Source organism: Protopterus annectens, chromosome 5.part1 (genome assembly GCF_019279795.1).
Source record: "Protopterus annectens isolate FY-2018-M chromosome 5.part1, PAN1.0, whole genome shotgun sequence".
In the NCBI taxonomy this organism is placed as follows: domain Eukaryota; kingdom Metazoa; phylum Chordata; order Ceratodontiformes; family Protopteridae; genus Protopterus; species Protopterus annectens.
Window position 1 is genome coordinate 453,854,789 of NC_056736.1, and position 27,781 is coordinate 453,882,569.

Below are 27,781 nucleotides of genomic sequence, written 5' to 3' on the forward strand. Positions count from 1 at the left end.
CTATATACTGTTTATATGGGCCATTTAAAATTATCTCATTCTCCCATATAGCCATGACCAGGTTGGCGTAGCTGTTGGCACATGGCATGCCCATGGCTGTGCAATCCTTTTGTAAATAAACATCATCTTCAAAAATAAATATGTTGTGTTCCAGTATATAATTTCCATCAGGAAACACAGCAGCTCTATCATTCTCTGATCATAGACATTGCAACCCAAGAGGTACTGTTGTAACATTGATACCCCCTATCATTTAGTATGACAGTAAATAATGATTGTTCATCCAGTGTTATAAATAGTAATTTATCTAGATCATGTGCCTCCTGGAAAAATAAATACATCTGCTCAACAAATTGTTGAGAATCCTGTAACATAATGGAGTTATTGCTTAAAAATGATTAAGTTTTCTTTCTACATAGATACGCTGATGAAAAAAGAAGTATCTTGACCCTCCCAAGGAATCAGCAGCCAAAAGCAGAAAAAAACAAGTAAAAAAGTAAACTGCTGATACTTCCACGAAACAGGGAGGAGTCAATGCTGGAATGACAGAACTTTTGTTGGAACCATAAATCCATAAAACGAACGATGAGCACTTTCACGTGCCACCTGCACGCTTCTTCAGATCTGAAGAAGCGTGCAGGTGGCACGTGAAAGCGCTCATCGTTCGTTTTATGGATTTATGGTTCCAATAAAAGTTCTGTCATTCCAGCATCGACTCCTGCCTGTTTCGTGGAAGTATCAGCAGTTTACTTTTTTACTTGGTTTCTACATAGATAGATAATGGTTCAGTGCTCCAATTTCATTCTGAGGCTATTGGCCTCAAGGGAGGATTAAATGGACCTTTATGTATTTTAGGCAACACTTGTATCATAGGTATAAGTGGATTATCAACTTTCAAGAAATTATATAGACTTTGCTCTGTTGTGTGAGTCACTAAACATTCATATAACATATCATGTATTTTCATATCATTGCAAGAACATTATACCTACTAATACATACATAGGTGTCCCTATCACTCAATATAAGTCTCATACTGGAGCAGTAATAATCACAATCCATCACTACTAAAGGGCCACCCTTGTCAGCTGGTCTTATTACAATAGAACAGTTGTTCTTTTAAATACTCAAGGGCCGCATGTTCCTACCAAGGATATTCACACCACCAGGCTAGTTGGCCAACACAATGTGTCTGAAATTCTCCAAGTGCAACTAACACTAGGTAAGACTGCAATCCAAATTGTAGCTTGCTACAGATCCCCCACCATACCCCAAGATTCTCACTGCACCTTTCTAAACATACTGAAAAATATTAAGATAGAACCAAACACCCTAATACTGGGTGATTTTAACTACCCTGCCATTAACTGGGAAAACTACTCATGTCCCAACACCTTTGCGCAACGGTTCTTGGAATTCATAAATTCCAACGCCCTGGATCAACTAATTCATAGTCCCACCAGGGGCTCCAATATCCTAGACCTGGTCATTACCAACATGGGAAATCAATGCTCCATACCTATGGTCACCCCGTCGTTAGTCAGGTCTGACCATAAGCTAATCACCCTTAACATCCACATCCCACCCCCACCCCCAGTAAAGAAATCACCATAAAGAACTTCTCCAAAGCCAACTTCATGCTACTCAAGTCAGAAGTGACAAACTTCATGACACCCATGCAGACGGGAACTGAAAGTTCAACTGCTGAATCCTACACTAAGGCACTGTACGAGCACATCCACTCATGCATAAATCGTGCCATCCCAAATAGAACCAAAATGCTGTCATCCAAAAAAAGGAAGCCAATCTGGTGGTCCCCTGCCATAAACAAACTTTACAACAAAAGGAAGAAACTTTTACAGAAAAGAGGAAAATCCTAGGATGCAAAAAACTCCCTTACTAGCCTCAGTAAGAAACTGAGATGCCTCATAAAATCCTCCAAATCTAGTTACGAAAATAAAATTGCCAAAGATTCCAAAGACAACCACAAAGCATTCTATAACTATGTAAAGAATCTAAATGGCAATGCTCAGATCTGCTCTGAGCTAAAACAGAATGGCATTAAATATACTGATCCGAAGGATATTGCCAATATCCTGGCAGATCGATTCAGTGCCAACTTCACCCCTCTCACCCCCTAAATGGCCCATCTCAATACCGGAAGATTGCCAAATTCCAGTAATAACGGCCACACAGGTACAAAACGCACTCTCTAAAGCCACGAATACAGCATCCATGGGACCAGCTGACATCCCGGGCTGTGTACTACATGAACTACAATATGAACTGGCACCTCACCTAAGTGTCATGTTTAATCATAGCCTCACCTCAGGTTTCGTGCCCACTGAGTGGTGCAGAGCTACAGTTATCCCAATCCACAAGGGGGGATCCACCTTGGATCCCGGAAACTACCGTCCCATCAGTCTGACAAGCCTTATCTGCAAGGCCATGGAGCGTATTATCATGGAACTTATAAACAAAGACATTGGCAACCTTCAAACACTGGACCCCACCCAGTTTGGGTTTGTGAAGGGCCGATCTTGTCTCCTGAACCTGATTGACTTCTTTGAATCAGTCTCCAGAGCCATGGACAAGGGTAAGGTGGTCCACACAGCCTTTCTAGACCTTGCCAAGGCCTTTGACACCATCCCCCACACTGGAATCATAGATAAACTTACTAAGTTGGGCATTAATCTCTATGTCACCCAATGGGTTGCTAAATGGCTTACTGATAGAACCCACACTGTAAGCGTAGCCGACTCCAAATCCAGCTCCAGACAAGTGACAAGTGGAGTACCTCAGGGTTCAGTCCTGGGGCCGCTCTTGTTTGGCATCTACTTCTCTGAAGTACAGGTCAACACTAAGGGACTCTGGCTAACAAAGTTTGCAGATGACTGCAAACTTGGAGCCATTATTGAATTCCCAAATGATGTGGATACTCTACAAAAGGGCCTTACAGAAACAGATGCTTGGTGCCAGAGCCATTTGCTCAAGCTCAATGCCAAGAAATGTATTGTTATCCCCTTTGGGAAAAAACATGTATCCATGAATTACCATATAGGTGGCAGTACACTAAACACAGAAAGTGTGATAAGAGACTTAGGGACACAGGTGGACAGTGGTCTCACCTTCGATAACCACATCACCACAACAGTCAGGAAATCCTTCTATGTGGCACACCTCATCACGAAGGTCTTTTCATCCAGAAAAAAGGAGGTCATTGTCCCACTGTACTCATCCCTCATTAGACCCATTATAGAATACAATGCCCCATTTGGTATATACCTCTCAAGACATCTGCAACAACTGGAAAGGCCTCAGAAATACCTCACTAAAAGAATCACAGGCCTAAAGCAGATGCCCTACGCTGACCGCCTTAAAAAACTCCAGCTATACTCTGTCGCATATCGTCTACTCAGAAGCGATCTCTGCTTAACATACAAGGCCATGTCAAACCCAGAGCTGTTGGACATGCTACACTTAAAGAAATTCCAATCCCTCAGAGCTACACGCTCCAGGGATCTAAACCTTGTCATCACAATAAACAAAACATGCTGGAGGGATAGGTTCCTGACACAGAGACTCCCCAGACTCTGGAATAGATTGCCCCTACATGTCAAGCAGAGTGCCTCTTTGGACCTCTTCAAGAGGAACCTTGACAATTGGATGGGAGAAAGGAAATTCACCCCAGGGATCACGTCAGTCGCCCTGCTTGACAGGGGTCCAGGAAAGTAAATAATGTGGGAAGAAATAGCCAGGGAATTGTTATGGCTAGGCTTGTATAGGCCCTAGGGCTGATAGCCTAGTACCAACCTATGAACCTATGAACCTACCTGGACAAATTCTGAAACTCTTTCATTCTAGTGGGAGTAAAAAAAGATTTATAGAGTTCGTCAGTGCACAGTTTCTCAAAAATAGCTAGAACAGGGTGATTTGTTGGTATATATGTACTAGGTTTTGATAGAGGAATCCCCTGCTCATCATTGTTGCTATTGCCAAAATTTAGTTTTAATGCAACATTTCTCATAAAATATTTCAAATCTATAATAAAATCAGATACCTCAGCCCTCTTAGATGGAATAAAGGAAAGTCCTTTCTCTAAAACTGTCCTTTCCATATCGCTATGCAGACTCTTGGATAAATTCCAGATCAACAAATCTCTTCCTGTCACAAGATTCTCTTCAATGAATTCACCAGACTGTGTTCCACCTGCTGATTCCTTTTCATTCATGTTCTGCACCTCAGTCTTACTCGGGCCTCCCTTGTATCCTGGAAAATAGGAAGGGGATAAGAGAGCAAGCCCTTGTTGCATGCATTAGTAACTGAAGGAGTCCCTCTAATGACAATAGCATGTATAGCAGCTTCTCCTTTGGGGCAAGACCAATGGAGCTATTAGGTTCTTTTCCCGGCAATAGCTCTGTGACAATATGTCCATTCGTTTTTCTTCTAGCTCCTGAAGAAGAGGTAGAAAGTTGTAAAGCTGATTCCATTGTGACTGTAGCCAAGTCTTGGTTGTTAATTATACTCTCCGAAACTGTCACAACATCCGCATAACTGGTAGAAGGAATTTTAGCGGATGTAGATAATGGTTTATCATTAGATATTCTGATTGCCAGTTTCGCATTTGGCCAGGTCAACACATGCCCACTGTTGAAATCTTGTCTGTCCATTTAAAATTTTCTGGCCTTAATAGAAAGGAGCTTCTTTTCATAAAATAAAACTGAATCAATGATGGCTCCTATTCTATTATCAACCAATAATGCCGCAAAGGTATCATACAGCTCACTTTGCATACTGAGCACCTTCTGATTCAGTTTACTTTCTTCTGGTTTAAAATAGTCAATCAGTAACCTGGTATAAGAAAAACTTAAATCCAGGTTTAACTGTTGCCATTTGATTAACAAGTCGGGGTACTTATCTCCATATGTGGGCATTTGTAAAACCCTTAAGCCTTGTGGAATTATTTTAAACTGTAAACAAGCTTCTATATGGAAGCATTGTGTCTCCAGCCTTTTCAATTAGAATAGATCGTCCTCAAGCTGCAATAGTAAAGTACGCAGCCGAGCATTATCAGTATCATTATATGTTTCATTATTGTTCTCAGGAATAATATCTAAGTTCAACAAGGGATTCGAGTAATTTTGTAAACATTTAGTTAGCTTTTCGGAGTGAAGCATAATTCATTAGTGGCTGTAACTGTAGCAGGAACATAATCCAACTCAGTGCCGGTTACACACTCTTCTGCCATCGCTCCGTTGCTTGGGATAAGGAAGGTAGAAAGTAATGCAGCACAAGCAATCCCAAGGCTCAGGATAAATGTTCCACTCGACACAAAGATAAATCCAATAAGAAGAAGAGTGGAAGTAAACGATGACGCCAGATTCCAGATAAAACCCTTTATTACAACACCTAAACGCTTTCACAGTTATGGACAACTGCTTCCTCAGATGTTAAAGCAAAACTTAAAAGCCCTCATTTAAATACTATTAACATCATGCCCTACAATAAAAATATTGCTTAAATGATTGAATAATCAGTTGAAACCAAAACAAATTGTTTGTTTGTTTGTCTTTTCAGCTTTTCCCAGTTAGGGGTCGCCACAGCGGAACTCCGGACCACTAATGATTAGCAGTAGATTTTTTTATGGTGTCTTTTGGAGGCCACTCGACCGCGGGGAGGACATGCAGACTCCACACAGAAGGCACTCCAGCCGTGAATCGAACAAACCAACACAAATTAAATGACAGAAATAAAATACCAAGTATAGTGAATGGCAAACATATTAAAACTATATGTATATATACATATGTATGCTAAAATAAATGAATCCTGCGACAATTTCTAAAAACATAATATACTCAATATGTGTGTAAATGCAGAATGCATGTAGATATATATATATATATATATATATATATATATATATATATATGTATGTATGTATGTATGTGTATACATGAAAAGTAGATTTTGCTGTCCTAATAAATCTGCCCAGCTTCTTACATAAATATATATACAAACGTCATCTACGTAAAGGTCTGGCTTTAAGAATGTGTTTCATTGAAACTTTGTCATTTAAGCCTTTACCCGCATCAGTCCGCATCCTAATAATCCATTTTGTTTCTAAAACTTCTGTTCTGTTTTTAATGTCTCCCATTTTCCCATCCAACTTTGTTTTTTCCACCACCATGAATTTAAAATGATATGTATCATCTTTCCCAGTCGTGTGTCTAGCTAATGCATTGGTCTTATTTATATTCCTAATGTCATATAGGTGTTCCCTTATCCTATCCTTCAGACGTCTGTCTTCCCTATATAAAATGATTGGCATCCTAAACAATGTGCCAAGTATACAAGGTGAACAGAGTCACAAGTTGCCATTAATTTAAACCTGTATACTTTGTTAAAATCGGAATGGAAGAATTCTCTTGAAGTATCTAAATAATTACAGTAATTACAGTTATTACACAGTGTCATTACTAGGGAATTGTCCATGGTGGTGGTGATTTTCTTTGGATAACACAACAATCTTTTGGGAGATTTCATGTGTTCATATACAAAACTAGGATTATTACCTACTAGTTCCCTAATGCGATCATCCGCCTTTAATGTGGGCCAAAACATTTTATATGTATCTGTTGCCTGTCTCACATTACTTGCATACATGACAGGCATTCTCAGTGTACCAGGCCCCTTATTATTAATATAGCTTGTCTCACCAGTACCTGCTCTCTCAACCCTCTCTGAGAAGTCTGGTTTTGCTGTTGTACCTCTAAGGCTTTCCACCTCCCTCAGGGTGTTACATACTTTGGTCCTGTTGTAACCTCTCTTCACAAATTTATGCTCAAGATCCTCCACCCACTTCTAAAAACATTCTTTTCAGTACTTAATCTCAAAACCCTCATCCCTTGCTATATTATGGAAAATGTGTGATGGATGCATACTATTTCTGTGCACAAAATTATTTCTATGACATTATTCTCTATGTAACCTAGTACTAACGTGACCATCCACATACAAAACGTTTACATCCAGAAAATCTATTTCCATTCAGGAATAATTCTTAGTGTATTTAAGAAAGGAGGTAGGATTATTAATGTAAATTCAAAAAATAGAATCAAACTATCAACAGTGTCCATCCAAATCAAAAATAAATCATTTACAAAACGTTGGTACATGCCTATATGCTGTTTATATGCAAGTACTTGCATCTGATGAAGTCTTTTAGAGTAAAAGAAGAAAACACAGTGATTTTAGTTAAGTGTTTATGGTTTCTTTCTGACTGTGTGAATTAAACTTGAGTGCTGACATGTTTTGGATTGTGGTGTTCTGAGTTACTCCTTCACAGTGCTTATTCTGTTTTTGGATTTAGAAGTCTTTCAGACCCATTGCTCCTACTACTTTTGGAACTGTCTGGGTATCTTTCTTCCACATTGCTCTCATTTCTGCCTGCAAATCCTGATATTTTATGACTTTGTGTCTCTCTGTATGCAAGACACTGTAGTCACTGGGTGTAGCGATTTCAGTGATCAATATTACTTTTGTCTTCTTTTCATGGACCATAAAATCTAGTTTTCTCGCATCTGTCTTTTGAACTCTTGGTAATGGGTGATCCCATGTGATGTAGACTTCATAATTTTCTATGATGCTATGTCGCTCATGTTTCCAGTGTTTTTCAGCCACTTCGGTATTATGTTTGCACAATCCCTAGTACATCAGTCTTGCCACATTATTATGCCTTTCAGTATACAGTCCTTCTGCCATTAGTATATCACAACCAGCAGCAAGGTGTGCAATATTCTGTATGGCTTGTTGTTATTCTCCTTAAGGATTTGCATCCAAAATCCCACTCTCCCTTTATTTCTTCAGTCCCACCCACTTCATCATCATCCCTTTCCACTTTGAATTATAGCTTAACACTTAGCCCAGTTAACCCTTGCTGTCTTCACCTCCCAAATAAATTCCTTCAAGTCTTTATAATTATTGTCCACAACTTCTCTGAGTGATACAAATATGCCTGACTTGTGTTTAAAACTAAAGGGACTAAAACATTTTCACTGCTTGTATCTTGCTATCCATGTCCATAAACAAGAGCTTCTAGTTTCTCATTTTTTGTATTATCTTTTGTTTAGTCTCTTCCCACATATCCTTAACTCCCGTAACAGATACTTTTTAATCCATACTCCTAAATACTTCATTATACCATGTCTACATAAATAAGGGTATTGCATAACCAATTCATGGATGGGTACATAGTATACAGCTACAGCCTTTGATTTATCTTAATTTATTTTATATCCCAAAAAGACTCAAAGCTGTGCCAAAATCTTACACAACACGGAGATGTCCTTTTCCGGTTTAATCAGGTTAAAAAAAATACTGTATGCAAATAAAGCCAACTTGATTACCATACCAACTATATCCTTGAATTTCTAAGCCCTACTGTGATGTTCTTTGTGTTTCACTGTTGCAGTCATTACATTTGGGTAATCTGCTTGCAGGTTGCCCTCAGTCAGCCTGATTAACAAAGTCTTGGGTCCTGCGTTGGCTGCTGTCCCTTCTTCCATGACGTCAGGTCTTCAGAGGTATAAAACATGCAGCCGATGCCATTACATCAGTCTTTCTTTTCCATGCGGTGCCCAAAGCAGATGCAGTTCACAAGTGCCGGTTGGCAGACTCCTGAAATTTTTGTTTTCGAGTTTTAGAACCGAAGTCTTCAACTAAAAGCTAAGTACCCCGCTGGGGAAACTTTTTCTTGCTCCTTACCGATGGCAGTAAACGTTAATAATTGCATTACTTGTGGAAAGCAAATACCTCATAAAGATTTTCATTCATACTGTATTCCTTGCCTAGGCCCAGACCACAACGTACCTTGTTGTCGGTTTTGTGCTTTATTTAATCAGCGCACTATCCGTCGTCGGTATATTTTCACCTCTAAATATTTTAGTTCTCAGTTTAATTATCCAGAAATGTCGTTGGTTAGCCATCCGACTACCGGAATTCCGAAAAAACGCAAAGATAAAGACAGAGACAGGCCACCGAGGTCCAAAACTGTCGACGATGCTTCTCCTAAGCCAGTTGCCAGTTTGCCGGTACTCATTGAGGCACTTTCACAGCCCCTGATACCCGCTACTTCTGATTCACAGGCCTCTACTGAGACCCATTTGGAGTCCGGTATGCCGCGAGATACTTCAACTATGGAATCCGTGGATGTCTCTACCTTGGATTGGTCCAGAGCCGCTGTGCAGGCACCGGCTTCTGAGGGTGTATTCAGGCATATGGACTTGCATATTAAATCGAAATCTTCATTAATAAGGCCTAAATCTCGATCCATGTCTAAAAAAATGACGCCCAGGCCACATGCTCAGGCCTCTATGCCTAAACAAAAAATGATAAAAATGGCTGAAGATCTAATAACTCTAAGCAGGGGAAGTCAACCCCCCCCCCCCAAGAGGCCTAGGACTGAGCTTGATTATGAATCTTCTGATCAGGATTCTGTTTTTTCTGACTCTTCTGATGACCTGGATTTGTCCTTACCTACTTATGAGGATTCTGATGCAGAGGAGACTATTCCCTCTGCTTCCCCTCCTGATGATTTTTCTTTTGGGGAAACCTTACATACTCTAAGGAAGCATTTTCACTGGGAAGGCCAGGAATTTTCTGATTCAAAAAAGAGGCTTAGGGGTTTCCTTCTCTTACCTTAGCATAGGCCTTTGGCTATTCCTCCTGTACTAGACATTGTTGATGATGCTTTCTCGGAATCCAGTTTGGCCCCTGATTCCGGCCTCCTGCTCCCTGTAAACCTGTCAGATACTACAGGGTCCCTGAGTCCCATAAGTTCCTTTTAAAAATCCTATTGCAGATCCAGAGACTATTTCACAGCGGCCCAAGGGCATTAAGGCTTCTACTGCTAAAAATCCTACTTCTTCTGATAGAGACTCCAGGGCGCTGGATAGATGAGGTAAAAATGTTTATACTTCAGCAACCTTGGCAATTAAAGCTTTAAACTGCCAATTTCTTATGTTAAAATATTAGCAACATGTTATTGGACTACTTAAACAGAAAATGTTGATTCCTGACTGTGTAGAAAATAAAGACTTACAGGATTTAATGCATTCTGCTGAACAAGTTGGAAAACATACTTTGCAATGTGGTTTTGATTCTTTAGAGGCCTCTTGTAGGGCTGCTGTTACTGGGTCTGTGCTTACAAGGCATGCTTGGCTTAAGGTGCAATATTTGCCTGATCATGTTAAAGCTAAATTGTTGGATGCTCCTTTAAATCAGGACCACCTGTTTAGCAACAAGGCTGAAGAAGTTCTTAAAAAGATGGAAGAAAAAGTTAAATCTATACAAACTATTAAAGATTTTTTACAAGTTCAGCCGCCTAGATTTAGTAGACACTGGCCTTCTAAGAATTGGTCCTTTCCAGCCCCTTCCAGGTCTTCCCAAGCCAAACCCAGACACAGCAAAAACCCCAGGTTTCAGTCCCAGAGGACACACAGAACTAAGCAGTGGGGGGCCTTCACTTCCAAATCTGGGAATAATAAGACTCCCCCCTATGGTAAACTGTCTCAATGACTTCCTTTTAAAATTTCCAAGTACTTATCAACTGACTGCCTCTTTGGGGGGAAAGATTGCTCTTCATGCAAAGAATTGGGAACTCATTACCCAGGACAAATGGGTTTTAAATATAGTGTCCCAGGGATACAGATTTCACTTCCACACGTTGCCAACACCAAACCGGTGGCCGGACCTACCCCCAAATCAGTGGGCAGAGGCCCAAAAACAAGTACTTTCTCTTAAGCATGGGGGCTATTTAACTGGTACCAGAAGAGGAAAAGGGACAAGGTTTCTACTCGAGACTTTTCCTGGTACCCAGAAAAGACAATTCATGGCATCCTATTCTGGAACTGTCTACTCTAAACACCTTTCTGGAGATTCCAAAATTCAAGATGTTGACTCTTCACCAATTACTTCCTATGCTAGGCAAAGATGCCTGGTTGGAAACACTAGATCTAAAAGAAGCATACCTGCACATCCAAGTCAGGGAATCTTGCAGAAAATACCTACGCTTCACAGCAGGCTACACGCATTATCAGTTCTCTGCACTGTCCTTTGGCTTATCTACTGTGCCCAGGGTATTCACAAAGTGCCTAGCTCCAGTGATTGCATTTTGCAGGCAAAGAAGTATTCGAATATACCCTTATCTGGATGATTGTCTAATTCAGGCAGAAAGTCAGGACATACTTTTGAATCATCTGGCATTTGTAAAAAGGGTTCTAACTTGTCTGGGGTACACCATAAATGAAAAGAAATCACAAATGATACCCTGTCAACAAATTACATTCCTGGGAGCAAGCTTGAATACAACTTCCCAGATGGCTTACCTCACGCCAGAAAAGCAAACTCATTTGACAACCTACTTCAAACAAGTGGCCACAAAAACCCTGCTATCTGCAAGACAAATACTGCAAGCCTTGGGGTTCATGGCCTCCTGCATTCTTCTAATTCCATATGCAAGACTGCATATGAGGAAACTACAGTGGTATCTAAAAAGCCTATGGAGTCAACATTCTCATGGCCTAGAAGCAATGATTCGTATCATACCTTGCCTATGCCTAGAGTTCCTTTGGTGGGCAGAGGCCTGCCACCAAAACAAGGTACTACCTTTCACACCACCCCCTGCCGCCCAAACCCTAACAACAGATGCATCACACTATGCATGGGGGGCTCATCTGGCAGGGAAGTGCATTCAGGGCAAATAGAACCCAAGTCAAATGCACCTGCATATCAATCAAAAAGAAATGTTAGCTGTACAGAATGCTCTGACAGCCTTCAAGGACTACATTCTTCCAGAACAACTAATGGTAAAGACGGGCAATACCACGGTTATGTGGTACATAAACAAGCAGGGGGGGTGCACATTCTTAACCCCTCTGCAGACTAGCCATGGCACTGTGGAACACAGCCTTGAACTACCAAGTGCACCTACAAGCTCAATTCCTGCCAGGAAAGTTAAATACACTGTCAGACGGACTAAGCAAAAACTTTATGGACCCACACGAGTGGAAACTGGAACCAAGGATTTTCAACATGTTGACAAGCGAATGGGGGAGCCCGGATACAGACCTGTTTGCCTCCCCCCAGAACTACCAATTGGACAAATTTTGCACAAGGACTCCCCACAAACAAGCCTGGAAAGTGGATGCTCTGTCCTTCAGCTGGAAAAACCTATCAGTCTATGCCTTCCCCCCGCTGCCTCTGCTCTCCAAAGTACTATTAAAAGTCAAACAGGACAAACCAAGGATGATTTTGATTGCTCCAGACTGGCCGCGCCAACACTGGTACCCCCTCCTGCGCAGTGTGTCGCGGTTATCTCCATGGCACCTGCCTCAGACTCCTTCCCTGCTGTCTCAGCAGGAGACCCGGATTCTGCACCCTCAGCTTCCAACACTGAACCTTGCAGCCTGGCTAGTTACTTAAATTCTCCCTTACCATCCCTCAGCAAACCTGTGATGATGTCATCTTAAAGGCAAGGAGGCCTAGTACTAGAAAATCTTATGCTGAAAAATGGAAAAGATTCTGTGACTGGAACCAATATCAAGGGATGAGCACAGCAGCACCCAATTTACCTCAGATTTTACAATACTTAACTGAGATGCTTCACAAGGGCCCGTCTTTTTCCTCCATTAAAATCCATGCCTCAGCCATTTCAGCTCATTATAACACAGAACCTCCCCTCTTCTCTCATCCACTGCTCAAGCAGTACCTCAGAGGGGCCAGAAATTTGAGACCACCCAGGAGAGCTCCAACCCCAGCCTGAGACCTTAACTTTGTATTGGAGAAACTCACTCTCCCTCCTTTCGAGCCAGCTGCTACTGCAGACTTAAAATTTCTTTCTTGGAAAACAGCTTTCCTTTTAGCAATCACCTCAGCTAGAAGGGTATCTGAATTACAGGCCTGTATGGCAGTGGAGCCTTTCATCATCTTTCATGCGGACAGGTTATCACTCAGAACCAATCCATCCTTTATGCCCAAGGTGGTATCCAGTATGGCTCTAAATCAGTCCATTCATTTGCCAACCTTCTTTCCCATTCCACAGAACGAAGGGGAACGGATTCTACATTCCTTGGATGTGCACAGACAACTCAGATTCTACTTGGACACAACTAAACCTCAAAGAAAATCTGAACAACTACTGGTAGCATTTTCTGCAGGGGCAGAGGGGAAGGTTATTTCAAAACAAACCATTTCTAAATGGATAAGCCATTGCATTCATTTCTGCTATAAGAACCATGAAAAACCTGTCCCCCAGGGGATCAGACCTCACTCCACCAGGGCTGTATCTACTTCTACAGCCTTTCTTAGGGGCATTCCTACCAGTGATATCCTAGAAGCTGCTACCTAGAGTTCTGCACATACTTTCACCAAGCATTACCATTTGCCAATTTTCTCTAAATCCAGAGCTGGCTTTGCCACTGCAATCTTACAGGGCCTTATAGCTGCTCCTAATGCTATCTAAACTCCTCCTCCCAACCATAGCTTTGAGAATCTACCCAAATGTAATGACTGCAACAGTGAAACACGAAGAATATACTTCAGTTGTGTACACTTACCATAAATGTAGATGTTCGAGTGTATTCACTGTTGCAGTCCTGGTTACCCTCCCTCCTTCCCCCTAACTTCTTTTGGCTATACCTCTGCTTTCCTTTACTATGCTTAAAAGTTTGTTTGGTGTATTTGCTTTTTTGTTGGAGGTATACCTTTGTGTTTTTATGTTTAATTGCTCCCCATTAGGGGGGCACCTGACAACTGGGGCAAGAAAAACTGATGTAATGGCATTGACTGCATGTTTTATACCCCTGACGACCTGACGTCATGGAAGAAGGGACAGCAACCGACGCAGGACCCAAGACTTTGTTAATCAGGCTGACTGAGGGCAATCTGCAAGCAGATTACCCAAATGTAATGACTGTAACAGTGAATCTACATTTATGGTAAGTGTACACAACTGTACTTTAATAGTCATATTGTTAGTTTAGGGTATAAGGGGGGAAAGGGACAATGAGATATGTATTAGAAAGATAAGATGCTGAAGTAATATTTAGGAGAAGAGTAAGAAGGGTTATTTTTGACTAGGAGATAAATAGACTAAAAATGTGAGGTGGGAAGTCTGAGCTTACAGTGGTTGTCTTCAGCTGGCAATGAGCATGTACCATTAGAAAGTGTAAAGCTGAGCATGAACTCAGGGTAGCCACTTCCTGCATAGCTAACTATATATCCTTCTACACCTATGTCACAAAGCTGAGAAGTAACACTCAAATCAGACCAAATCAGATCAAACATTGACTACAGTAGTACTACCCACTCAGTTGCCAAGGATATGGACAGTATCCTAGCTTTAGCTTTACCGAGCCTACCCACTCAGTTATTCCTCAGTCACCCAAACCTCCCTTTTAAAATTATTGTATTTGTTGTGGCTTATCCAAAGCTAAAAATGATACTTTCATGATCCCTGATAGTATATTAGTTTGCCTACTTATTAGCACTAAATATAGCCCGATCGAACCTCCCCTTAATCTTTTTAATCTCATCCTCTCCACTGGTTATGCATCTGATGTTTGGAAAACTGCCATCATGATGCCACTGCACAAACATGGTGCTGCTTTTGATTGAAGTCATTAAAGTCCAATTAGTCCGACCAGTCTAATATGTAAGACCAGTATGAATCTTCCTGGCCCTGACCCAACCAGTGTGACTTTATCAAGGGCAGAGCCTGTCTGCTTAGTCCTGTAGACTTCAAAAGAATCACTGAAGCAGCGACCAATGAACAATCCAGTTACATTGCCTATCTTGACCTTGCCAGACTCTTTGATTATATGTCCAGTGCATTTATTATTGATAAGCTTACTAAACCTAACGTAAGTGCATATACTGTCCATTAGATAGCTAACTGCTTGATGGAAACCATGTACCAAAAATTGCAAGAGTTTCCTGTGAATGTGAAAATGCTACCAGTGGTGTCCCACAGGACTTAGTATTGAGAATTGTTCTTTTCAGCATCTAGCTCTTTCACATCCAATCTAATGTTTCAGGCTTGTGATAATCTATTTATGTATATATGTATGTATGTATGTATTTGTTTACAGTGTATTAACCAGGTAAATAGACTGTTCTGTCATATCTTTTCAGCTACAACCTGGGCTCACAAAGGAGCAGAAATAAGTACATTGTTGAGTATGCATGCATAAGAGTGCTTCTTATAGAAAATACATAAGAAGAGAAATTAAGGAAAACAATGTCGAATATACAAGCATATGCAGAAATCATTACAATATATAAACAGGGAAATTGTGAGTTCAAGTGTGCACTTGATGAGGAATATTACAGCAGTGATTGTACAATTTGCAGTAAGTGATAGATGACCAAAGTTACATATTTTACACTTATATATTTATAGAACACCTGCATTTTCACATATTACTTCACATTTGTTCAGATGTGTTTTGTGTTTGATATGGTGGTAAAACATATGCTTGCCTGTATTGCAATAATCTTTACAAGCACAATCTTTTTGAAGATGTTCTTTTATTTTGGATATGAATGACTTAGGCACATTCTGTGCCTTGATTTTATAGGGGAGGTGATTTTAGATGTCAGAGCTTAGTTTAGTGAAAGTTTTCTCCATTATTGTTTTAAAATACAGGCTAAAATGTGAGATGCTATTGCCATGGAAAGCTCTAAGGTCACAATTAGGCTCTCTAATTGTGACGTTTTTTTCCAATGGTTTACAATGGACAAGCTTAACATGTTTGGAACTTAATATACTTAGATAAAGGATTGCTCTGCATTGGATAGGTGGCCATGTACATCTTTGTAAAAGACTTCTTCTTCTTCTTTTGGCTTTTTCCTGGTTAGAGGTCGCCACAGTGGATCACCTGTCTGCTCATGATTGCAGTGGAGTTTTACAGTGTCGAGTTGCCAGCCCGGGGCCCAACCTTCCACAGACGGCACACACACGCACTCACACCTAGGGCCAATTTAGAGTATCCAATCCACCTGCAGCATGTCTTTGGGATGTGGGAGGAAACTGGAGCACCCGGAGGAAACCCATGCAACCACAGGGAGGGCATGCAGACTCCGCACAGAAGGCACCCCAGCTGAGGATCGAACCAGAGAACCTCTTGCTGTGAGGTGACAATGCTAACCTCTGCACCACCGTGGCCACCACTGAAATCTAAATTTGTTGATGACTGCAGACTTTACACAGTTGTCAGCTCACCTTCTGCACACTTATACTTCAAAAAGGGTTTGATTATGCCAACACTTGGTGTACTAATAGTGGTCTCAAGCTAAATGCTAAGAAATGTAGTGTGAGTCTATCCAGTAATTAAATTTTTCCCACATTATATCATATAAATAACAAACCTGTCCAAACTAATACTGTCCTAACTGTCATGGTGGACTTTGGCATCCATGTTGACAACTTAAGATCATCACATTTCCACAATAGTTTAGAAATCCTTCTGCCTGGCCCAACTAATTTCCAAAGGCATCTTCTATAGAGCAAAAGAAGTCCTAGTTCCCCTGTTTTCTTCCCTCATAAGGCCCATCACTGAATATAATTTTCCTTTCAACGTTTATCTTTCTAAGTATATTGCTTAACTTGAAAGGTCTCAGTGATTTTCAAATAATAAAAAAAGATCACTGGTCTTAAGTCCTTTAGTTACTCAGATATACAGGCAGCCTTCTCTTTGTACTCGGTCTCCTGCTGACTCGTTTACAGTGACCTTTGCCTTTTTTTTTTTTGATCCATGAAACACCCTGACCTATATGATGTCCCACACCTCCTCAGAACCAGAGGCTTTTCAAATCCCAGTACCAAGTAAATACCAAATATCACAGCCTACATCACCTATTAAGTCAGACTCATTGGCAGGTGAGGTACCTAATCTGACACATTCCTTGCCTATGAATAAGATCTGCTTACCTAGTAAATAAAACAGCAGCCTGGACAGTCAGAATTTTTTCCCCAGATTATTTTGCCTAGCACTTCTACACAAAGACAAAGAGGATAATGATATTGATTTGCATAGCAATTTAAAGGGCTTACTTGACTAGGTTCTCAACAGTGTTAGTGACTACTTTTATAGTATATACAAATATGAATAATGACATAGTGAGTCCTTTATTCTGGATAGTGTTTTATTTGTGCTAGCACCCTCAGGCATATTGCAAAGTTATTTTATGTATTCATTTACTTTTTGTGCTGTACTGCATTAAATGCAATGGGGCCTAATTTGTCACTATTTTTTCTGCTACTGTGAATCAAATATCTTGTTAAACATGAAGTAAACACTGGGAGGTAATACACATGAATATGAGTTGTTTTTTTTATTAGGGAAGGTAATGTACATCCCTCTACGTAAAGGTACAATCTGTTATTCCCAAAACTTTGAGGAGGCAGTTGATATTGCAGAAGTCATGCATATTGGTAGCTCTCTCTTCTGGTGTAGTGGGATAGCAGATGTGCTCATCCACATGTGAAAGAAATATATTGAGAAATGTCTGAAGTATTCTATAGGATGATGCCAGTGAAATATCTAGGAAGTCTCCAGTTTCTCACTGATAAGTCTCTGTAGTCGGAGCATGATCATGGTCAAATGGGGCCATAGGCAGAGGAATGGATCAGGGTCCCCCCTGCAGCCATTCTGGTGTCCTTCCCTCACCCCGTTACCATAAATACTGCTCAAAACTGTCAGCATGAATACTGTTTTCTTTACATTTGAAATGAAGGCAGAGATATGGATTTAACGTAAAACTTTTAGTTTAAATATCCTTTGCTGACCAGGTTAGTCCCACTAGGCTAGTAATGTCTTTTCAGGGGAGACCTTGGTTGTATTTTTACTACTAGGGAAAATTTAGCCAGGGCATTGTGGAACTTCCCCCTATTGTTTTTGATAGCTCAGATGGATGTAAAAGAATGCACAGCACCTACCATTAACACAGACAGATGGGGCCTCAGTTTAACATCTCATCCAAAGGATTACACACTCAGGAGTGCAACACCCCTCTTAAAGTGCACTGCAGTATCAGCAATCCATCTACATGGTATGGGAGTAGAAACCACAGCCTTTTGCACTAAAGGCAACTATGCTACCTGTTGTGTTGCTAACATGTATTTGGAATTCTATAGCAAAAACATTGATGGCCATTTGCTAAACAAAACAGTTGCACATTGAAAACAGACTTAGCATGATCAACAGTAAACTTGTCTTCTCTTGAAACTCACATTCCTTGAAATGCACTGAAACTCGCAGTCCTTGAAAATGTACCCCTGTAGTTTTTGAGATTTTTTTTTTTACTTTAAGCAGTGAAACAAAATTTATGAACCAATAAACAGTCATGACTAACCGAGCTGGTAGTTGGTGTAGAGGATTAAGGCTCTTATTTCTTGTAGCTAATGTACAGGGTTTGAGCCTGAGCAAGCTAGTTAACTAATCTGCCATCCCTAACTACTGCATTTTCCATATGAACACACTGGCTGTGAGTACCTGCAATGCTCAATGCTTGTTCCCTAAGGGAAGGTAGTTGCAGTAGTAGTTCCAGTCCATGTCTGTTCCAAAAAGAAAGCACCATTTTGCTGTGTTTAAATGTTACATGTTGCTGTAGTAAGATCCTGAAGGTTCCAACATGCGTTTAAACTGTGTCGCTTGTTCCTGTGCATGCACCATACTAAAGGCATATGATGCATGCACAGAGAGTGTGTCCTTAAAGAAAAATTGCATGGACCCAAAAATATAATTGTTTTGTTTTTTTTAATTGTTTACTAACAACTGTTGCAGAAGATCCCAGCACCCCACCACCACCAGCCAGTGGGCAATAAGCAACTGTTTATGGTTGCCCAGTGCTAGATCTGCTCTGCCTATAGCCAGTATGGTAAGTGCTGCATAAAGTTTGGTGTCCTTATGTATAGGCAGTTCATGCAGTCCTCTAGTTCCAGTGTGTGGGCTATACATGTCAAAATAAAAACATAAATATAAAGACCATAACCCACATACTTTATTAAATATTTTATGCACTTTCAGCCACACATTGTTAAAACTTCATTGGAACATTTTTTTTAATAAACACAGAATAAATAAACAACTGTAAGTTATGTAACCCAAATCATGTGATAATAAAAATAACTATTGTACAACTAATGTACATAAATAATCCACATAAAATCCATATAAAACGTCTAATAACTGTAACAGGTGTAACAATAAATGGAAACCCTATCTTTTAAATGTTTCCATCTGTTAATAATATGATCTTTTGGTAAGCCACATTTGATATTTATGTGCTCATTTATGTCTGGAGCACTACCTACTAATAACAACAACTGCCACTTAAGTTTTTTTAGCTTCTAATTTATTATGGTCAGCCATGAAAAATATAAACTTACAAAAATGCATCCAAGTAATGAGCTGCCAATATAAGGCATTACTCTCATCCTATTTAGTCAAATATACATGCGCATAAATATACTGCAAAAGTTTCCATGTGTTGTTCCCTACATAAAAACCCGCACAGCTGAGACATCTAGCTAAATACATGACTCTAGCTAAGTCACAGATGTAATACTCATTTATAGGTTCATAGGTGTGTGCTAGGCTAACTGCCCTGGAGCCTTTACAAGCCTAGCCCATAGGATACCCTGGCATTGTACCACCTGACCTTAGTTCCCAGTGCCTCTGTCAAGTAGAGGCACTGGAGTGATCCCCGGGGTGAATTTTCTATTTCCCATCCACTCATCAAGATTTCTCTTGAACAGGGCCAGAGATGTGCTCTGTTTGACATGTATGGGAAGTCTATTCCATAGCATGGACAGTCTCTGGGTTATGAACCTGTCCCTCCAGCACGTTCTGTTGATTGTGGTAATGAGGTTGAGGTCTCTGGAGCATGTGGTGCAGAGGGATTGGGGTTTCTTTAGATGTAGCATTTCTAACAGAGCTGGGTCAGATATGGCTTTGTAAGTCAAGCAGAGATTGCCTCTAAGTAGGCGATATGAGACAGAGAATAGTTGGAGTTTTTTTAGTCTGTCCATACAGGACAGGTGTTTAAGGCCTAGAATCCTCTTTGTGAGGTACTTTTCCAGCCTCTCCAGTTGTTGCAGGTGTCTAGTGAGGTACATGCCAAATGGGGCATTGTACTCGATGATTGGCCTAATGCGGGAAAAGTAGAGGGAGACAATCACCTCTTTCTTCCTGGATGCTAAACCCTTAGTAATGAGATGTGCCACATAGAAGCACTTTCTGACTACAGTGGCAATGTGGTGGTCGAAAGACAGGTTGCTGTCAACCTGTATTTCAAGATCTCTTATAACACCTTCTGTGTTCAGAGGACTATGTGGTAGTTCATGGGAACTGAGTTTTTCCCAAACGGGATGACTCATTTTTTGGCATTGAGCTTAAGGTCATGATTCTGACACCAGTCGTTGGTCTCAGTGAGGCCTTTATGTAGGATGTGGGAGGTTGGCATGAGGGGTGGGAGGTTGGCATGGTGGTTAAGGTGTTTACCTTACACACAAGGTGCAAGGTTTGATTCTCACATGGAGTAACTGGCTAGGCTTAAATGACCCACAAGGGCAGTTAGCCTAGTACTGATCTATGAACCTATGAACCTATGTCAACATCACTTGGGGAGTTAATAATAGCTCCCAACTTGCAATCATCTGTGAACTTTGTCAGCCAAAGTCCATTTGTGTTGGCCTGGACTTCAGAGAAGTAGATACCAAACAGGAGAGGACCCAGGACTGAACTCTGTGGGACTCCACTCGTGTCTGGTCGGCAGTCTGACTTGGAGTCAGCTACTTTCACACTGTGGGTTCTATCTCTGAGCCAGTTTGCAACCCACCTAGTGATATAGGGGTTGATGCCTAGCTTAGTGAGTTTTTCTATGATTCCTGAGTGGGGAATGGTATCAAAGGCCTTGGCCAGATCAAGGCAGGCTGTGTGAACCACCTTGCCTTCATCCACAGCTCTGGTGACTGACTCAAAGAAGTCAACCAAGTTGAGCAGGCATGATCTACCCTTCACAAACCAAATTGTGTGGGATCCAGAGTTTGGAGATTCCCTATATCTTTGTTTATTAGGTCCATGATGATGCGTTCCATAGCTTTGCATATCAGACTCGTTAGGGTAATGGGGAGGTAGTTCCCAGGGTCTGTAATCACTCTGCCTTTGTGGAGAGGGATGACTGTAGCATTGCGCCATTCGGTAGGGAGAAAGCCTGAGGTGATGCTGTGATTGAACAGGGCTCACTGGTGAGGTGCCAGTTCACTCTGTAGTTCATGTAGAATACAGCTAGGGATATTGTCAGGTCCCATAGAAGCTGTATTCTTGGCCTTGGACAGTGCTATTTTAACCTGTGCAGCAGTAATACTGGGTGCCTGGCAATCTACTGTTAATGTGATAGGTCCTTTGGGAGGGGAGAGGGGGGTAAAGTTGGCACTGGATCTGTCGGCCAGTATGTTGGCAATACCTGTTGGCTCGGTATAGGAGGTACCATTATGCAGTAGCCATGGAGATTCTTTACATAACTATAGAAGGCCTTGTGGTTGTGTTTACTGTCTGTCACAATTCTGTTTTCATAGCTAGCTTTAGAGGATTTGATAAGGGATCTCAGTTTTTTGTTATGGCTGATAAGGGAGTTTTTCCAGTCTTGGGACTTTACATTATTCCGCATCAGTTTCCTCCTTCTGTTGTAGAGCTTGTTTATGGCAGGGGACCACCAGATTGGCTCCCTGTTTTTGGAGGAGAGTGTTTTGTTTCTGTTGGGTATAGCGAGATCCATGCATTTGTGTCTGTGTTCGTACAGTGCATTGGTGCATGATTCGGCGGTCATGCAACTATTCTCCATTTGCATGGGTGCCATGAAATTAGCCACCTCTGTTTTTAGGAGCCCAAAGTTAACTTTGGAAAAGTTTTTCATAGTGGTTACCTTTGCAGGGGGTAGGGGTGGGAGGGATATGGATTTCCAAGGTGATTAGTTTATGGTCGGTTCTAACCAGGGAGGAGTTGACTATTGGTGTAGAGCAACAGTCGCTCATGTTAGTAATGACCAGATCAAGGATGTTGCTCCCTCTAGTGGGGGTAAGAACGAGCTGGTCCAGGGCATTGGAATTAATGAATTCCAGGAAACATTGGGCAAATATATTGGTACATGAGTAGTTTTCCCAGTTAATTGAGGGGTAGTTGAAGTCGCCCAGTATGAGAGTGTTAGGTTGGACCCTAATATTCTCCAGGGTGCTTAGGAACATGGAGTGTGAGTCTTGGGACATGGTTGGGGACCTATAACAGGCTACAACCTGAATTGCTGTCTTACCCAATGTTAGCTGCACCTGTAGTATCTCTGATGCATTATGTTGGGCTACCAGTCTGGAGGTGTGCACATCCTTTATGAATATGGAAACACCACTGCCTTTGGAGCTTCGGTCCAAGTTCTGGGGCGAAAGGTGCGGAATGAGTTATAGCCTGGTAGTGCAGGGGTGCTTTCTGCTGCCTTGAACCAGGTCTCTGTTATAGCACAAACGTTGATGTTCACTATTTTAAGGAGTGTTTAGAGTGAGTGCATTTTGAAATTTAGATTTCTAGCATTGAGCTGCATGACCCTCAGATTGCATTTGTTTGTAGTTGTTACAGTGGTAATTTGGTCTTTTGAACACCGCCTAAAAAAGGCATTACAGGGGTGGCAAGAGCTTTGGCCAGTATCTGAAAGCCCAGGTATGACAGATGCAGGCAATCTCTGACAAAGCATTGAGGTTTGTCAATCATATCATCCCAGGCAGACATATAATGGATCCCCTTAGTATTTGTACCTGTTGTTGAGGGACCAGAGTGCATGCATTATGCGGCGGATCCTGGCACCTGACAGGCAGATGACTGTTACTTTCTCCTTATACAACCTAGTGAGTGAGACATCAGTGTGGCTCACTGTTGAGTCACCTATGACTAGTGTGTTGGGCATGCTGTTTTGCCTTAGGGGCTTTGGTTGAGTGGCACACTGTTTAGGAGAGTTATGTGTCTCGTGATTAGTGTTGTGTTGTGGTGGTCAACTGCGTTTCTGCCTTGGAGATCTCTGCTGTTTGGATAGATTTTTATTGAGAGCCTCCACGAATGTGGGTGTGTGGTTTGTGTTTTTATGTGAAGGCAGTGCTGGTGTGTGTTCTGGAGGGCTATGTGTTCCATGCAGTGTGGTGCAAGTGTTGACCTTCTCCTCTTGACCAGCTATTCTGTTCTTAGCTGGAGAGTGCATGGCTTCCAGTTTGGGTACATAAGTACATTTCTCGCAAGTCTTGAGTATTGGAGGGGGGTAAGAGAAGAGAAGAGGGTTGTCTGTGTGCATGAGGCAGTTGCTACATTGCTTCAGGATGCCCAGGTTCACCAGGTTAATAGGAGAAAGCACAAGGAACTGACCTTTAGACATGCCTGGAGGGGTGGGCATTAATAATAAGTACTGGAGCTGTTTCCTTGTAGAACATTTAGTGCTGGTAGCACTTTTGTGTGCTACAGTAATTACTGCAAGAAGTCTGGTAAAGTGCTAGACTAAGAAGCTAGTAAAAGTACAGTAGAGGAGAGAACTAGCAGATCTGAGGGAAAAGTTGAAGAGCACACTTTGGCACTGCTCAGTAGCTTACAAACTGTCCTGGATACTGCAAAGATGTATCTGGACTAGACTAGTTATAGGAAAGGTGGGAAACAATCGCAAATGTGGGATTTTAACTCAGAAAGTTGAAATAGATGGAAAAAACTGCCTAAACGGCCAATGAACTACAATTTCTGGGCCACAAATGACTACTGTTGCGGTAGATAGGCTACCTAGTGCATACCACTCCCACTGATACGCTAGAAGGCTTCCCTCTGACACAGAAAGGCTGGGCGGGGGGGCTCAGAAGCTTACAAACAGTCATGGATACAGCAAATCTGTGTCTGAACTAGACTAATTATAGGAAAGGTGGGAAACAAGCGCAAATACTGGATTTTAAATCAGAAAGTTGAAATAGATGGAAAAAACAGCCCAAATGGCAAATAAACTACAATTTCTGGGCCATAAATCACTCCTCTTGTGGTAGATAGGCCACCTAGCGCTTACCACTCCCATTGATAAGCCAGAAGGCTTCCCTCCAACACAGAAAGGCTTGGGGGGTTCAGAAGCTTACAAACAGTCCTGGATACAGCAAATCTGTATCTGGACTAGACTAGTTACAGGAAAGATGGGAAACAAGCGCAAATGCAGGCTTTTAAACCAGTTAGTAGAAAGAGATGGAAAAACTGTCCAAATGGCCAATAAACTAAAATTTCTGGGCCAGAAACCACTCTTGTGGTAGATAGGCTACCTAGTGCTTACCACTCCCACTGATAAGCTAGAAGGCTTCCCTCCAACACAGAAAGGCTTGGGGGGGCTCAGAAGCTTCCAAACAGTCCTGGATACAGCAAATCTGTATCTGGACTAGACTAGTTACAGGAAAAGCGGGAATCAAGCACAAACGCGGGCTTTTAAACCAGAAAGTTGAAAGAGATGGAAAAACTGCCCAAATGGCCAGTAAACTACAATTTCTGGGCCAGAAACCACTCTTGTGGTGGATAGGCTAACTAGTGCTTACCACTCTCACTGATAAGCTAGAAGACTTCCCTCCAACACAGAAAGGCTTGGGGGGCTCATAAGCTTACAAACAGTCCTGGATACAGCAAATCTGTATCTGGACTAGACTAGTTACAGGAAAGGCAAGGAACAAGCTTAGAATATTTCTTTTGTAAAGTGGAAGGGGAGAAAGGAGAAACAAAAGATAATTCAAGATTAAGGACCTAAATGGCTTGCCCTTCTCAAATGTCCGTCCGTATTAGGTAGAATGAGCTAGTGACACTAGACTGGGTAGAGCTGGGATACAGCTGAACAGATGGAACTGGTAGGAGTGTCTGAAGTCAAAATATGATCTCATTGTACTTAGTTGAGTGAGGAAGAGTGTTCATGCACAAATTTACAGGGGGCGGGCAGTTCCAAAGCCAACAAGATTAATACCAGCACCACATATTCTGAAGGTAGATGTCAGTTTCAAAATATTACCCATATTGATGAATCAACACATGCTACAGTTACCCGATTACCCATATTGATGAATCAGCACATGCTACAATTACCAGAAGGGTAGATCTACTTCTCTTTATTTGTCTCCATTTTAATTTATCAACACAGATTACATTTACCACAAGGATAAGTTTTATTTTCTTTATTTGTCTTTATTTTATAACCTTTGAAGTATAAAATCTGTTGAAAAACAAAGTTAGGTTCAGACCCCAAAACTTTACCCATATCCTCCTTATCCTTTATAACCTTCATGTTGCTTTTCAAAATATTTATAATAAACTGTCGACTGTCATATTTAACAAAAAAAAAAAAGCTTTGCTATAATGCTTACTAACTTTCCTATCTGTACTCAACAAAAGATGAGATAAAATAGGTTGAAAATAATCTTTCCTAGTTACATTTGTTTTCAAAATTATAGAGTACATTGAATTGCCATCAAATGTTCCTATCTATAAATAATTTCTTTAAAATGTTCATCTTCATAAATGCAGCCTTCATCTTGCATGGTCATCCTAGACAACCTAATGAATTGTCCCCTGGCAACATATTTCCATACAAAATGAAAATAATTATTAACAATGTAGATTTCTTATAAATCGACTAGAATCTTTTCTAGCAGCATCCAAATAAGTCACTTTTTTATCTGCATCACCCACAGTAAATGACAAAAACATAGTGCTATGGTTTAAACAATCCAAAACATTTCAAATTAATTTTCATTACCCATCCAAACAAAATAAAAAATTGTGAATGAAATGCTTGTAGTATGTTATGTAACCAAATAAAGGATGTTTAGACAACAAATCATTTTCTTACCAACCCAGGAGCAAGGTTGGTGAAGGCTGGTGCCACAACAGCCTCCCCTTAGCTATTCATTTTGATCAAAGAAATTATTCCTTGCGAAATATGAAAAAAACATTGGGGAGAATTAATTCCAAGAAAACACACATGATGTTAATGTTAAAACGAGTCATGTTTTAGATAGATTTTTATGTGGCTTATTTATGCAATTTACTTGTATGAAATATTTTATGTATTATCCCATGATTTAGGTCACATGACATGATTTATTATTTATTATGTGAGTTTTTTGGTAGCAAATTGTTCTGATAAAGCTCTAACATTATGTGGATGAAAGCACTTAACATTGTTGATAAAGCACTCTGGTTAGAGTCCATATTGGCATATATTGTGTTTTGTTTACTGTTGTTGTTATATACCAGCTTTCAACTACTGTTTTTGTTTAATTGTTGCCACATATGACTATCATTGCCTATATAATGTCACCATCAACATGCAGCCATTCTTGAACATGTACATCTGTCAGCTGATGTGAAGTTATCCTCTCTTATTAATACTTTCTATGAATGTGAAGCCACATCCCATACCCAGGAGACCACCCCTTGCAGCAAGCAAATGCTGTGTTGTATACGTTGCTGCTGCTTTCGGACTCATCATTCTACTTGGAGTGTGACATTTTTTGGCTTTCTCTTTGCCTTTATTCTCAGACCTAAGATCCTGTGTAACTTCATGCTTGATTACTATGAATCATGGCTTTTCCCATCTTCATTTGCATGTCATTATGTACTCCTTTGATTGTGCTTCTTAATTTGCATGTCATTATACTGTAATTTACGTACTTCTTTTCTGCATCTTTTGGTCCATTATACCATAGCACTGCATAGTTTTATGAACCACTACCCAATCATGCACTGTCATTTTCTGGATCAAGTATATGTGCTGCTTGCTTTTGCAGCTGTCTGTGAAACACCCTCATTCCTGACATCCAAAGCAATGTCTAAGGTGAACTCTACCAACTACTGGGACACTGGCTAAATTCTGACTTACAAGGTAATAATATTCAAGGTACAATGTTTACAAACTAGTGTAACAGGGAAAAAAGAATATTCTGTGTCTTATATTGTGAGATATGTACTTTCTCTAGTAAGAGAGGTAGAATTTCTAAAACTATAAGGAAATGTAAATTTAACCTCCATAACACACTTTTAGGAGCAGATTAAATTATGTTATACACAGTGTCTAAAAGATATTCAAACACAAGAAGATGTCAGCTTTAGGTTATAAAAACAGTGTCTAAAATACTCACCTACAACAGGATTTAGTTAGCTTCAAGTTAGAATAAGTAAATCAAGACCACATAAAAGTGTTATAAATGTATTTCTTTCTGAAATTGGTGTGCCTTGTTGCTGTAGCATAGACCAGATTCAGGCCCGCTGAATCTAGCTTTGTTTGTATAACTTGAGCACTGATCCAGGCCATCTATTTTTGGAGAATGTTGCCCTGCACCCTAGCAGCAGGAATGTGCAGTTAGAACTTGTCTGATTGAAGACTGCTGGAACAGGGCTCAGTTTTGAGTATTTTTCTGGTTAATTGGGTAACTTGTTTAAATCAGTTTGTCCATTTTCTATTGTTTATATATATATATATATATATATATATATATATGTATATATATATATATATATATATATATATCTATATATATATATATATATATATATATCTTAAAAATTGCACTTTATTCATCTGTTTTTACTGTATTTGTGTTTCTTCCTATTTTATTACTAGGGGCATTGACTACAACTCTGATCTGCGATATATAACTATAAGTATCCTTTTCTGTGCATTT

The 27,781-nt window shown here is 40.6% G+C and overlaps 1 protein-coding gene across 1 annotated transcript in view; it reads left to right on the forward strand.

Annotated features, from left to right (window-relative positions):
* The window catches only part of RCSD1 (RCSD domain containing 1), a 1,115,611-nt gene that overhangs the window by 726,508 nt on the left and 361,322 nt on the right, over positions 1-27,781 (forward strand). The gene's annotated exons all lie outside the window — the stretch shown is intronic.